The sequence below is a fragment of the Pan paniscus genome, chromosome 5, assembly GCF_029289425.2.
Source record: "Pan paniscus chromosome 5, NHGRI_mPanPan1-v2.0_pri, whole genome shotgun sequence".
NCBI classification, from domain to species: Eukaryota; Metazoa; Chordata; class Mammalia; order Primates; family Hominidae; genus Pan; species Pan paniscus.
In genome coordinates, this window is record NC_073254.2 from 26,916,528 (window position 1) to 26,930,312 (window position 13,785).

The 13,785-nt window shown below is 37.8% G+C and overlaps 1 protein-coding gene across 3 annotated transcripts in view; it reads left to right on the top strand.

Annotated features, from left to right (window-relative positions):
* The window catches only part of EDN1 (endothelin 1), a 98,253-nt gene that overhangs the window by 62,902 nt on the left and 21,566 nt on the right, over nt 1-13,785 (top strand). The gene's annotated exons all lie outside the window — the stretch shown is intronic.

Below are 13,785 nucleotides of genomic sequence, written 5' to 3' on the forward strand. Positions count from 1 at the left end.
GATGAGGCGGAGGCGCATGTATTTAAAGAACAGATTGCAAATTTCTGAGCTCCTTGGCAGCAGAGCAGGGTTTCCAGAAGACATATGGTTAGAGTTAAGGAAGGGTCAAAAGGGGAAGGATGTGTCACAGAAAGGTCAGGCTGCTCTCAATGGAATGGAGACTTATAATATAGACATGGAGAGAGGGGTCACCAGAATTAGTCCCTTAGATAACTAGGGAGGAGAAATTCTGGGAGTTGAGGGGTACAGAGCAAAGGCATCAGCAGAACAAATGGGACAGAACTGGCAGCCCCAGCATTTCAAATGAAACTTCAGAATGAACTAGGGAAGATACCTCCACAAACTATTGTTTCAACTATCTCAGGTACACCTAATTGCCATAGGCCTATCAGCATTTTTGAGGTTGACTTCATGCACAAATATTTTTGGGAAAACCTGATGGCTAAGTAATTTGAATAAACGCCTTGAAGGGAATGAAGTGGTAGGGAAGATGGATTTGGAATTATCTGTTCCTTTTTTGTAAAAGCGTAGATGAGAGAGGCTTTGGGGTACACCAACAAAAGACAGAAAATGCAGTATTAGCTCAAGAAACCTGGGCCAGGTTGTTTGCCTTGAGGGAGCAAGAGGCTTGTGTGGGAGCCTTCTGGGACTGTGTGAAATCTTGGCTGAGTTTTGAGTCAAGGTCGACCAGATGCAGGTCTGGCTTCCCAGAGAGTAGATCTCACTCCCTTGCTGAAGCACAAATCTGCTGGGAGTGGCGCTGACTTTGGACTCGAGGAAGAGTGAGAGTAAATTAGTAAACAAACTAAAATAGGAAATAAAAATGATTTATGGTTTGTAAGTAGACACATAAAAATTTTCAAGGCCGGGTACGGCGGCTCAAGCCTGTAATCCCAGCACTTTGGGAGGCCAAGGCGGGTGGATCACCAGAGATTAGGAGGTCGAAACCAGCCTGACCAACATGGTGAAACCCTGTCTCTACTAAAAATATAAAAATTAGCCGGGCGTGGTTGTGGGCACCTGTAATCCCAGTTACTTGGGAGGCTGAGGCAAGAGAATCGCTTAAACCTGGGAGGGGGAGGTTGCAGTGAGCCGAGATTGCGCCATTGCACTCCAGTCTGGGTGATAAAAGCAAAACCCTGTTTAAAAAAAAAAAAAAAACAATTCAATTAACCACTTGACAGTGTTTTACTCTCCCAGTTCTCCAAATGTTTATGTTTAACCTAGGGCACAATTCAAAGTGGGTGGGGTTGTGGGAGCTGAGTGTTTACATGTGCTTTCTTATTTCTGGGTAATTATAAGGAGTCAATGTGCACATTTTCTTTAGAGCAGGACACATAACTGTGAAGACAGCTCTATCATCTTAAAAATATTTGCATTTTAAATATTTTATTGGCCCAAATTTTGAGAAATGGAACACACAGATAAAAGAAAATGTACTGAATATTCTGACAGACAAAGAAGATTCAGGGAATCTCAAATACTTTTAAGCCAGCTTGTGATCTCATTCCAGATTTCTAGGTAGCTGCACTTGAGTTTCCAAATTTCACCTGCTAAATGTACAATTTTGGGTAAATATAGGGAACACTGTCCAGTCTTCAAAAGCAGTAGAAGCAACTTCTTTGAGGAGTTAGCATAAAAAGAATCTGTTACAAAAAGTGGGTGTACAAATGCAAATTTTTGATGGAGAACAAAAATTCACCCAAGATCTGGTTTTTAGCTTGGCTTTCACACAGGGTACTAGGCATTCACAGACCAGCCTCATTTTTCATTCCTTTGACATAAACTAGCCCCACCAGTTTGGGTTTGTAGAGAGACTTCTATCTTCCTAATACTCATTTATTGACTTCCATCATCAGAGTTCTCACGGAAAAACCTTTCACCACCATAAATCAACTTGGATGTTATTGATACTTGGCCTGGAGTTACACAAACACAATGAGATCGTGAAAGAGAGGGTTAAATGGATTATTCTGGACATCTTTCATGAAAATTGAGGCTCCTCACATTTCTCTCCTGTGTTTTCTTTTTCTGAGTGGCTTCTTAATTTCAGTATCATTTTCTTTATCCTTTCTGGTTCCTTGTTAAAAAAAAGAAAGGAATGTGTTTCCTGGAAACTGTCTTTGTCAACTAACCTTTGCATTTTAAGTGATACTTCTGTTGTCTTGATTTCTAAAGATCATGAAGGTCTAGCTTTCCTAAAACTTGTTTGAGTTCATGAATTGTTATTTTGAACCTCACTGAAATGTTTAAAATTATTTCCATTGAGAAAAAAATTTCATTCTACCAATACAACTATTTTTATCTGTAACACTCAAGGAGTTTTGCTGAGTGAAGAATGAAGAGTAATTCCTAATATAAAATTAATAGGCATGTAAGCTTTCATAATAGTACGAATATTCTCATTTTTCCTATGGGTAGGTCTTTGCTCATCAAGATCCCAATGGCTCTAGTAAGAGAAGAAATCCAGGCACCTGAAGCAGTACAGATGGTAGCGAGGGTTGTGACTAGGAGCTTGGAGTCTAAGAGAGAGCAACTCTGGCTTGAATCTTTAGCTACAATAACTGTATAGACATGAAATAAAGTTCTTAACCTCTCTGATTTTCAGTGTTTATAGGTGACTAAAGTAGGTATGGAAAAGTGGGTTTCAGATAATGGTTCTGAAGGACAGAATAATCATTTTTCCAAAAATAATAGGAGCAGATATATAAGAGAATATTATTTGAATTTTTTGTTTAAATCTAGTAAGTGGGTTGGAAGGGAAAGAATTGAAGAGAGAGTGCTCTAGACAAGGGGTGTCCAATCTTTTGGCTTCCTTGAGCCACATAGGAAGAGGAAGAATTGTTTTGGGCCACACATAAAACACACTAACACTAACGATAGCTGAGCAGCTAAAAAAAATTGCAAAAAAACTCAATGTTTTAAGAAAGTCTATGAATTTGTGTTGGGCCACATTCAAAGCCATCCTGGACCACATGCTGCCCATGGGCCACGGGTTGAACAAGTTTGCTCTAGACAGAAGGCGTGGCATGAAGGTATTCTCAGAGCCAGAAGATGGGGAGAACTAGAGAAGATGAACTGGGCAGTAGGAGGAGATGAAGAAAGCAAAAGATGACTAAGACAGTCCTCTCTGCCCACAAATTCATAATATTAATAATGGATCTTTTTTACTAGAATTTGATATCACAGGTCACTTGATTTCTTAATTGGGGATTTCTTTTATGAGCCATATCCTCCACTTTGCTGTTCCCTCTCTATTTATTTGAAGAGACAAGTCCAACACATAAAAGAGAATAAAGGTCTACACCATTTAGCCTGATGTTAAGTGCAAAAGGATTGCAGAGTCAGAGATGAATATGGGATGGAGTATGGCTGCAGTCTCCAAGGATGAAATCAGGCTTCGAAGAAGTTTCCGAAATGCCAGCAGCAAGTGGAGGTCTTGTTAGCTTTGACCAGGTTGTAGACAGCTTTGTACTATACCTGTCCAATGCCAAGCGATATGTGCCTGATATGTAATAATTTCTGAATTTGTTAAGGGAATGAAAATAAGAATCTACCTGCTATGGGCTGAACTGTGTCCTTTTCCTCCTCAAATTCATTTGTTGAAGCGTTAACTCCCAGCACCTCAGAATGCCACTACATTTGAGATAGGGTGTTTAAAGAAGTAATTAAGGTAAAATGGGGTTATCAGGGTGTGGTCTAATCCAGTGACTAGTGTCCTCATAATAAGAGGAGTTTATGACACAGACAGAAAGACACCAGACATGTGCATGCACAGAGGGTTGCCCCTGTGAAGATAGAGGGAGTTGGTGGCCTTCTACAAGCTAAGGAAGGAGACTTCAGAAAAATAACCCTGCTGGCATCTTGATCCTGGGCTTCTATGCTCTAGAATTGTAAGAAAGTACACTCTGTTGTTGAAGACACCCAGTCTGTAATTATTTGTTACGGCAGCCCTAATAAACTCACACACGATCCATTTTGTTTTACTTTCCCTTCAAATAACAATGATGTCTTAGTTATATGTGTTGTTTAGTCCCATGGTAGTAACTCATTTTTTACCAGTCCTAAATGACTTATTTAGGGAGAGAGGAGAAAAGAAATTTGGAGAAATGCAGAATATACATGAATGGGGAACAGAAACAAAAGTATACATGAAAAAGTCTACAGTTGCGATGGTGCAAGGCTACCCTGGTTAAGTTGAGGGAACCCTTCCCTTCTTTCCCAGTGACTCAGAGACTGGTCACTGCTTGACAAAGTTTCTCCCTAGAGAATTCACTAGTATTAGAAGAGGACACAGAAACCAGGGCCACCCTCTTAAGTCATTGTTTCAGAGATAAGCCAGTGTGGGGGAAGATGTGATGAGGCATAGAAGCTGGAATTTGAGCCTTGGTTAGGGAACTGAGGAGACCATAGGAATTGCTTGGGTGGGGAAAAATTAATTACGTGATTTTGTCTCACACTTTGATACATGCAAAATAAGTTTAGAACAAACATCAAGGAAGAAAGAGGAGCTAATAATGATTGAGTCATACCTTTTAAGGAATATTTGTCAAAGATAGCCTTGAAAGAGAAAAGAAGTGGAGAAGATACTCCAGAAACTCAAAATGGAATGTCAGGTGTGGGCAAAAAGAGTTTGAGATAACAGGGAAAGGGTTTAGAGCAGAGCAGGAGGGAAGAACACAGTGGGACCGGTGCTATTCCCGGTGCTAATCAATGCCCTGGAACTGCTCTTACTGATCTAATGGGGATCCAGGCAGGAAAGACACAGTCCCTCTTCTCCAAAATCTCCCAGCCCAGTGATGAGCACTAAGTAAATTGTGACGACTCTACAGACTTGCAAGTGCTAAGGTGGGAACCCATGGTGTGCACTGGGAGCACAGAGGAGGGACCTCTTGCCTGGTGCTAAGGGAAGGAGGTCAGAGGAGGCCTCCCCAGGAAAGGTGACATCTAAGCAGAGTCCTGATTGAGAGTGGGGGCTAGGCCAGCAAAGAGATGTGTGGAAATGCATTTCAGGCCTGCAGAAAGTTTGTGAGATGGGAGAGCATGACTCATTCGTCAAACCACAGGAAGGTATTATGGCTGGAGTAGAATTTTTCTGAAATGTGGTCTTCTCTCAGTGGTAGGGAAGAAGGGCAAAGGGAGAGATGTATAGTGTCTCTCTCAGAACTTAAAAATTCTTTTTTGTTAATGCAATTAGTATGTGTGTACCATGAATCACCTGGATGATTTGCATATATTCAGGAGTGATTATAGTAAAGAAGAATTTAGGACAACACCAAATCCAGCAATATATTTTTAAAATGTTGTTTTGAATTAATGCATAATTGTACATGCAGGTATACCTCATTTTATTGTGCTCTCCTTTATTGCCCTTTGCAGATATTGTATTTTTTATAAGTTGAAGGTTTGTAGCAACCTTGCATTGAGCAAGTCTATTGGCACTATTTTTCCAACAGAAGTGCTCACTTCTTATCTCTGTGTCACATTTTGGTAATTCTTCCAGCATTTCAAACTTTATAATTATTATTATTCTGTTATGGTGACCTGTGATCAGTGATCTTTGATGTTACTATTATAATTGCTATGGTTTAAAGGTCCCTGTAGCCCATGGATCAAGGAGTAATTTTGACTTTCAAGCCTTATAATTTAAGAAACTCAAGTTAGCACATGAATTATAAGAAAGCAAAATGCCAGATTGTTGATATGGAGAAAGTTTTAGTAGTCTGGGTAGAAGAACAAACCAGGCACAGCATTTCCTTAAGCCAAAATCTAATCCAGAGCAAGGCCCTAACTATTCGATTCTATGAAGGCTGAGAGAGGTGAGGAAGCTGCAGAAGACAAGTTTGACACTAGCAGAGGTTGGTTCATGAGGTTTAAGGAAAGAAGCTATCTCCATAACATAAAAGTGCAAGGTGAAGCAGCAAGGGTTAATGTAGAAGCTACAGCAAATTATCCAGAGATCTACTTAAGATCATTGAGGAAGGTGGTTGCACTAAACAACAGATCTTCACTGTAGATAAAACAGCCTTCTATTGGAAGAAGATGCTATCTAGGACTTTCATACTAGAGAGAAGTCAATGCCTGGCTTCAAAGCTTCAAAGGACAGGTTGACACTCTTGTCAGAGACAAATGCAGCTGGTAACTTTATGTTGAAGCCAATGCCTATTTACCGTTCCAAAAATCCTAGGGCCTTTAAGAATTATGCTAAAAGCTGCTCTTCTTGTGCCACATAAATGGAACAACAAAGCCTGGATGACAGTACATCTATTTACAGCATTATTTACTGAATATTTTAAGCTCACCGTTTAGACCTATTTTTTTTAAATGGCTTTCAAAATACTACTACTCATTGACAATGTACCTGGTTACCCAAGAGTTCTGATGAGAATGTACAAAGAGATTAATGTTTTCCTACCTGCTAACACAACATCCATTCTGTAGCCCATGGATCAAGGAGTAATTTTGACTTTCAAGCCTTATAATTTAAGAAACTCATTTTATAATGCCATAGCTTCCATAGACAGCGATTCCTCTGATGGATCTGGGCAAAGTGAATGGAAAGCCTTCTGGAAAGGATTAACCATTCTAGATGCAGAATAATCCCATTTAACTACTTTTTCTTTTGTTGCCTATGCTTTTGAGGTCTGAAAAATCCTTGCCCAGACAAATATCACAAAATGTTTTCCCTATGTTTTCTTCTAGTAGATTTATCTTTTTAGGTCTTACATTTAAGTATTTAATCCATTTTGAGTTAATATTTGTAATGATGAGAGATAGAGGTCTAGTTTTACTTTTCTGTATGTGGATATCCAGTTTTCCTGGCACCATCTGTTGAAGAGATTGTCCTTTCCTCAATATGTGTTCTTGGCACCTTTGTCAAAAATTAGTTGGCTGTAAATGTGTGGATTTATTTCTGTATCGTCTATCCTGTTCCATTGGTCTATGTGTCTATTTTTATGCCAGTACCATGCTGTTTTGGTTACTATAGACTTGTAGTACATTTTGAAGTCAGGTAGTGTGATGCCTCCAGCTTTATTCTTTTTGCTCAAAATTGCTTTGGCTATTTGGAGCCTTTTCTGGTTTCATATGAATTTTAGGATCAACTTTTTCTATTCCTGTGAAATATAATTTTGTGAAAAATATCATTGGTATTTTGATAGGGATTGTATTGAATCTATAGATCACTTTGAGTAGTATGGACATTTTAACAATATTAATTCTTCCAATCCACGAACATGAGACCGCTTTCCATTTATTTGTGTCCTCTTCAATTCCTATCATCGATATTTTACAGGTTTTATTGTAAAGAGTTTTCACTTCCCTGGTTAAATTTATTGCTGGGTATCTTAATTTTTGTAGCTAGCATAAATGAGATTGCTTTCTTTCTTTCTTTTTCAGGGAGTTCTTTATTGTTTTATAGAAATGCTACTGATTTTTGCATGTTGAATTTCGCATCCTGAAACTTAAATGAATTAGTTTATCAGTTCTAAAAGTTTTTTGGATAGAGTCTTTAGGTTTTTCTATATATAAGTTCATATCATTTGCAGACAGACACAGTTTGACTTTCTCTTTTTCAATTTGAATGACCTTTCTTTCTCTTGCCTAATTGTACTTGCCAGGACTTCCATTACTGTTTTTAATGAAAGTGCCGAAAGTGGGCATCTTTGTCGTTTTCCAGATCTTAGAGAAACAGCTTTAAACTTTTCCTCCTTTAGCATGATTTAACTGTGGGTTTGTCATATATGGCCTTTATTGTGTTGAGGTGTGTTATTTCTATTTGTTGAGAGTTTTTATTATGATGAGATGTTGAATTTCATCAAATGCTTTTTCTGCATCAATTGAAATGATTATATGGTTTTTGTCCTTGATTCTATAATGTTTATTGATTTAGGTATGCTGAACCATCCTTGAGTCCATGGAATAAATCTCACATAATCATGATAAGTGATCTTTTTAATGTGCTGTTGAATTCAGCTTGCTAGTATTTTGTTAACTTTTTTTTGCATCTATGTTCATCAGGGAGATTGGCCTGTAGTTTCTTTTTTTGGTTATGTTCTTCTCTGGTGTTAGTATCTGGGTAATGATGGCTTTATAAAATTAATTTGGAAGAATTACCTCCTTTTCAATTTTTTGGAGTAATTTGAAAAGAATTGATGTTCATTAAAAAAAAATGTTTGGTATAATTCAGCAGTGAAGCCACTTGGTCCGGGGCTTTTCTTTGATGGGAGATGTTTTATTATTGATTTAATCTTGTTATTTATTATTGTTCTGCTCTGTTTTCTGTTTCTTCATAATTCAATTTTGGTAGCATATGTACCTAGAAACCTATCCATTTCTTCTAGATTTAGCTTTTCATAAAAGTCACTTATGATCCTTTGTATTTCTAGGATCAGTTCTAATGTCTCTTTTTTCACCGCTGACTTTATGTATTTGGCTTTTATCTTTATTTCATAGTTAGTCTGGCTAAAGATTGGTTGATTTTGTTTATCTTTTCAGAGGAACAATTATTGGTTATGTTGATCTTTTTAATTTTTTTCTCTATTTTGTTTATTGTTGCTCTGATCCTTATTATTTATTCCCTTCTACCAATTTTGGCTTTGGTTTGTTCTTGTTTTTCTAGTTTCTTGAGGTACAATGTTAGGTTTTTATCTGAGATTTTTCTATTTTGTTCATATAGATGTTAATTGCTATATACTTCCCTCTTAGAATTGTTTTTGCTGTATCCCATAGGTTTTGGTATATTGTATTTCCATTTTCATTTGTATTAAATTATTTTTAAATTTCCTTTTTAATTTCTTTATTGACCCATTGGTCTTTCTGGAGCATGTTTAATTTCTATATATTTGTATGTTTTCCAAAATTTCTCCTGTTACTGATTTCTAATTTTATTCCACTGTGGTCTGAAAAGTTACTTGACATAATTTTGATTTAAAAATTTTTTTTGACACTTGGCTTGTGGCCTAACATATGATCTATCCTGAGAAGGTTTCATGTGCTGTTGCGAAGAATGTGTATTCTGTAGCGGTTGGGTGGAATGTTCCGTAATGACTGTTAGGTACATTTGGTTTAGAGTGCAGTTTAAATATGATGTTTCTTTGTTGATTTTCTGTCTGGATGATCTGTGTCCATTGCTGAAAGCGGGGTGTTGAAGTCCTCTACTATCATTGTATTGAGGTCTCTCCCTCCCTTTAGATCTAATAATATTTGCTTTACGCATTTGGGTGCTCAACTGCTAGTTTCACATATATTTACAATTGTCATATGTACTACTCCTGCTCTCTTTTGGTTTCTCTTTGCATGGAATATGAGCTTCCATCCTTTCACTTTCAGTTTATGTATGTTCTTACAGGTTAAGTAAGTCTCTTACAGGCAACACATACTTGTTTTTTTTTTAAACTCTATTTAGCCACTTTATATACTTTAATTATGAAATTTAATCCATTTACAGTCAAGATTATTATTGATATGTAAAGACTTACTCCTGCTATTTTATTAATTGTTTTCCAGTTGTTTTGTTTATCTTCTGTCTCTTTCTTCCTCTCTTATGGCTACATTTATGTTGGAGTGATTTTCTGTAGTAATAAACTTTGATTTCTTTCTCTTTCTCATTTGTGTATCTGCAGTAATATTTTTCTTTGCAGTTATTCTGGGGCTTACATAAAATATTGTATAGTTATAATAGACTATTTTTAGCTGATAATAATAAACTTTGGTTGCATACAAATATTCTAGACTTTTACTATCCCTTCTACAATTTTTAATTTTGCTGCTTAATTTACATCTTTTTATATTGTGTGTTCCCTAACAACTTATTGTAGCTAGACTTATCATCGACCATGTTGACTTTTTAACTTCACAGTAGAGATATGAAAGATTATGTACCAACATTATGGTAATGAAGTATTTTGAATGTGATAATAAATTTACCTCTACCAGTGAGATTAGACTTTCATATGTTTTATGATAGTAATTATTGTCCTTTTGCTTCCAATTGGAATACTTCCTTAAACATTTTTTGTAAGGCTGGTCTAGCGGTGATGAATTCCCTCAGCTTTTGCTTGTCTGAGAAAAGATGTATTTCTCCTTCATTTCTGAAGATAGCTTTGCTGAGCATAATATTATACATGACATTTTAATGACACTTTGAATGTATTATCTCATTTTCTTCTGGCTTGTAAGGTTTCTTTTGAGAAATCTGCTAATAGTCTAATAGAAATTCTTGTGTATGTGACTTGATATTTTTCTCAAAAAGCCCCCAAATCCAAAAACTTTTTTTTAAGAATGTCATAAATGACTAAGCTAGAAAGAGAGAAGAAAGTAAAGTTGGAGAAATGCAGGACAATACATAGTTGGAGAACAGAAACAAAAGTCTACATAAAAAATACAGTTGAGATGGTGTAAGGCTACCATAATGTAAGGTTAAGGGAATCCTCTCTTTCTTTTTCAGTGACTCAGAGACTGGTCACTGCTTGATAAAAATTTTTTTTCTAGATAATTCACTAGTATTAGAAGAGAACACAGAAACCAGGGCTACCTTTTTAACTCATTGTTTCAGATATAGGGTGAGGAGTCGTGTGATGAGGCAGAGAAGCTGGAATTTGAGCTTTGGTTGGGAAAATAAAGAGACCATAGGAAGAGCTGGAGTGAGGAAAAATTAATTATGCGACTTCTTCTCACACTTACATACATGCAAAATAAGTTTACATAATAATTATTGAGTCATACTCTTTTTTTTTTTTTTTGAGACAGAGTTTCTCTCTTGTCACCCAGGCTGGAGTGCAAAGGTGTGATCTTGGTTCACTGCAACCTGCACCTCCTTCATTCAAGCAATTCTCCTACCTCAGCCTCCGGAGTAGCTGGGATGGCAGGCATGCGCCACTATGCCCAGCTAATTTTTTTTTTTTTGTATTTTTAGTTGAGATGGGGTTTCACCATGTTGGCCAAGCTGGCCTTGAACTCCTGACCTCCGGTGATCCACCCGCCTCGGCCTCCCAAATGCTAGGATTATAGGCATGGGCCACTGCGCCCAGCTGAGTCATACTCTTTAAGGAATATGTGTGTCAAAGATAGCCTTGAAAGAGAAAAGAAGTGGAGAAGATACTCCAAAAACTCAAAATGGAATGTCAGGTGTGGACAAAAAGAGTTTGGGATAACAGGGAAAGTGTTTAGAGCAGAGCAGGAGGGAAGAACACATGGGACTGGTGCTATTCCAGGTGTTTTAATCAATGTCCTGGAACTGCTGTCACTGATCTAATGGGGATCTAGGCAGGAAAGACACAGTCCCTCTTCTCCAAAATCTCCCAGCCCAGTGATGAGCACTAAGTAAATTGTGACGACTCTACAGACTGGCAAGTGTTAAGGTGGGAACCCATGGTGTGCACTGGGAGCACAGAGGAGGGACCTCTTGCCTGGTGCTAAGGGAAAGGGGGTCAGAGGAGGCCTCCTCAGGAAAGGTGACATCCAATCCAAGTCCTGATAGAGAGTGGGGGCTAGGCCAGCAAAGAGATGTGTGGAAATGCATTTCAGGCCTGTGGAAAGTTTGTGAGATGGGAGAGCATGACTCATTCATGGAACCGCAGGTAGGTATTATGGCTAGGATAGGATAATTTTTCTGAAATGTGGTCTTTTCTCAGTGATAGGGAGGAAGGGCAAAGGGAGAGATGCACAGTGTCTCTCTCAGAACTTAAAAATTTTAATAAGGCAATGAATGTATTTGTATATATACTCTAAATCATTTGGATGATTTACATATATTCAAGAGCTATAACAGTAAAGAAAATTTAAGACAATACCAAATTCAGCAATTTTTTTTTCCTTTTAAAAGGATATATTTAAACACTGATGAGAGATGCACTAGAATTGTAGGCAGGACTTTTTTTTTTTTTTTTTTTCAGTTATGGTTTACCTGCAAAGTTCCTAGTCCTAACAGTAGTTCAGGAATCCACAGATGTCTGAAGTGTGAGCTAGCACCCCAATTCATCTGACCATAGGAAAGGCTTTAGTGGACTCATACAATTCAAGTGAGACTCTTGCACTGTCTTTGAGTTTCAGTAAGTGCCTTTCCTTTCAGAGATACTGGAGAATTAGAACTGTGTAGAAAGTCTTCCAGTGTACAATACAGAAGCACAAATACAGCCATTGACCTTAATGGGACATTTGAGGAGGTCATACAATAAAACAGCAGTCTCTGTTAAGAAATAACACTAATGGGCCTGGGGGTGCTAAATAGAGGGTGGATTATTTTCTTACCCATATATTGTACTTGGCTTCCACGTCATCTGGAAGAAATTTCATCTGTTATCTTCACTTGGTCTTCATTCTTATTTTAAAAAAGCTTCTCTTCAGAGCAGAGCAGGTATCTGGTGAATTATCACTGTGACTAAACAAATTGTCTTTTGCCCAGTGATTTTTAAATATGTACACTACCCACCATGGAATTTACTAGGCCAGCTAAAACTTGAGTAGGAGATATAACTAATTCTAATGGATTTTATTTTGATGTAGATAAGTACTACAATTTAGAAAAGCATGAGGCAATTAGCAACTTAAGACCTTGCTAATAAAATGCTATTTCACTTTCTGGCAGAGAGTGCAATAGACAGAGATCAATTCTAAGAGTAAATTGGTTGAATATTAGTGCAGAGCCCTGTGATGCCATCAAAACATATTAGGCATATTTACTATATCATGGGAAGTCCTCAGTAATAGCACATACCTCCCTGATGGAAAAAGTGGCCATTTATTTTTAAAACTTTTATTTATCTCAGCTCAAATTTTTAGGTATGTTTCTCCCCCAATTAGAATATGAGAATAGGGACTGTATTGTTTACAACTAACTGTATTGCCAGCATCTAGAACACTACCTGGTCTGTAATAGGCTCTCCATAAATATTTTCAGAATAAATTAGAATCACCTACACACCTACTTTGACATACACTGTCTGGTGCTTTCAGATCTGTCTCACTCAATTTTTGTCAGAGCTAGTCAGATGTCCCATTGGTCCAATGTGGAAGCTGAGCTCAGAGAGGCTAACTGTCCGAGGACAAATAGCTAGCAAGTGTCAGATGTGGGATTCAGCCCAAGCCTTCTAACTTCACTCTCAAGAATGTTTTCTTGTCTACCTTGGATTTAAGGAACAATTCTGGTTCTTTGCTGAGAGGACTGGGCACTGGCTGCTAGAAAGCTTTTTGAATTATTTCTTCCTTCTCCTTCCTTCCTTCCTTCCTTCCTTCCTTGCTCCTTCCTTCCCTCCCTCCCTCCCTCCCTCCCTTCCTTCCTTCTTTTCCCCCAAAGACCCCTGATATGAACTAGATAAGTTACTAGTGGATTTCCTTCCAGATTTCAATGTTTACTGATATACCAAGACATTATGCAACCTCAAAACACTTCTAACCCAAGAGCACTTCTAATGGTACCCGTGGGGGTCCCTCAGGACTCTGGCTCATAAATGGGCTGTCAGGCCTCAGAGCCCTCAGTTGGCCGCTTGGGGCTCCTCCCTCATAGACATGCTTCCTTGTGTCACATGGACAGACAGAAAGTACTGTCTTGATGAGTCATTTTTGGCTCTGAAGCTACTTGTCACTCAGGAGGCAGGAGAGGGATGTGATAGAATCTTTGCCTGAATTCTTGAAGGGAGAGGCTTGGCCTGGTTACACATATTTCTTTTGTTACAAAATCCTCATTAAAATAGACACCTTTTACTTGACCCAGCAGATCTGTAGTTGTTTATTTTCCCTCTATTGTAACCAAAATTTAATTTTTCCCCAACCTTTGGACTTGACCAT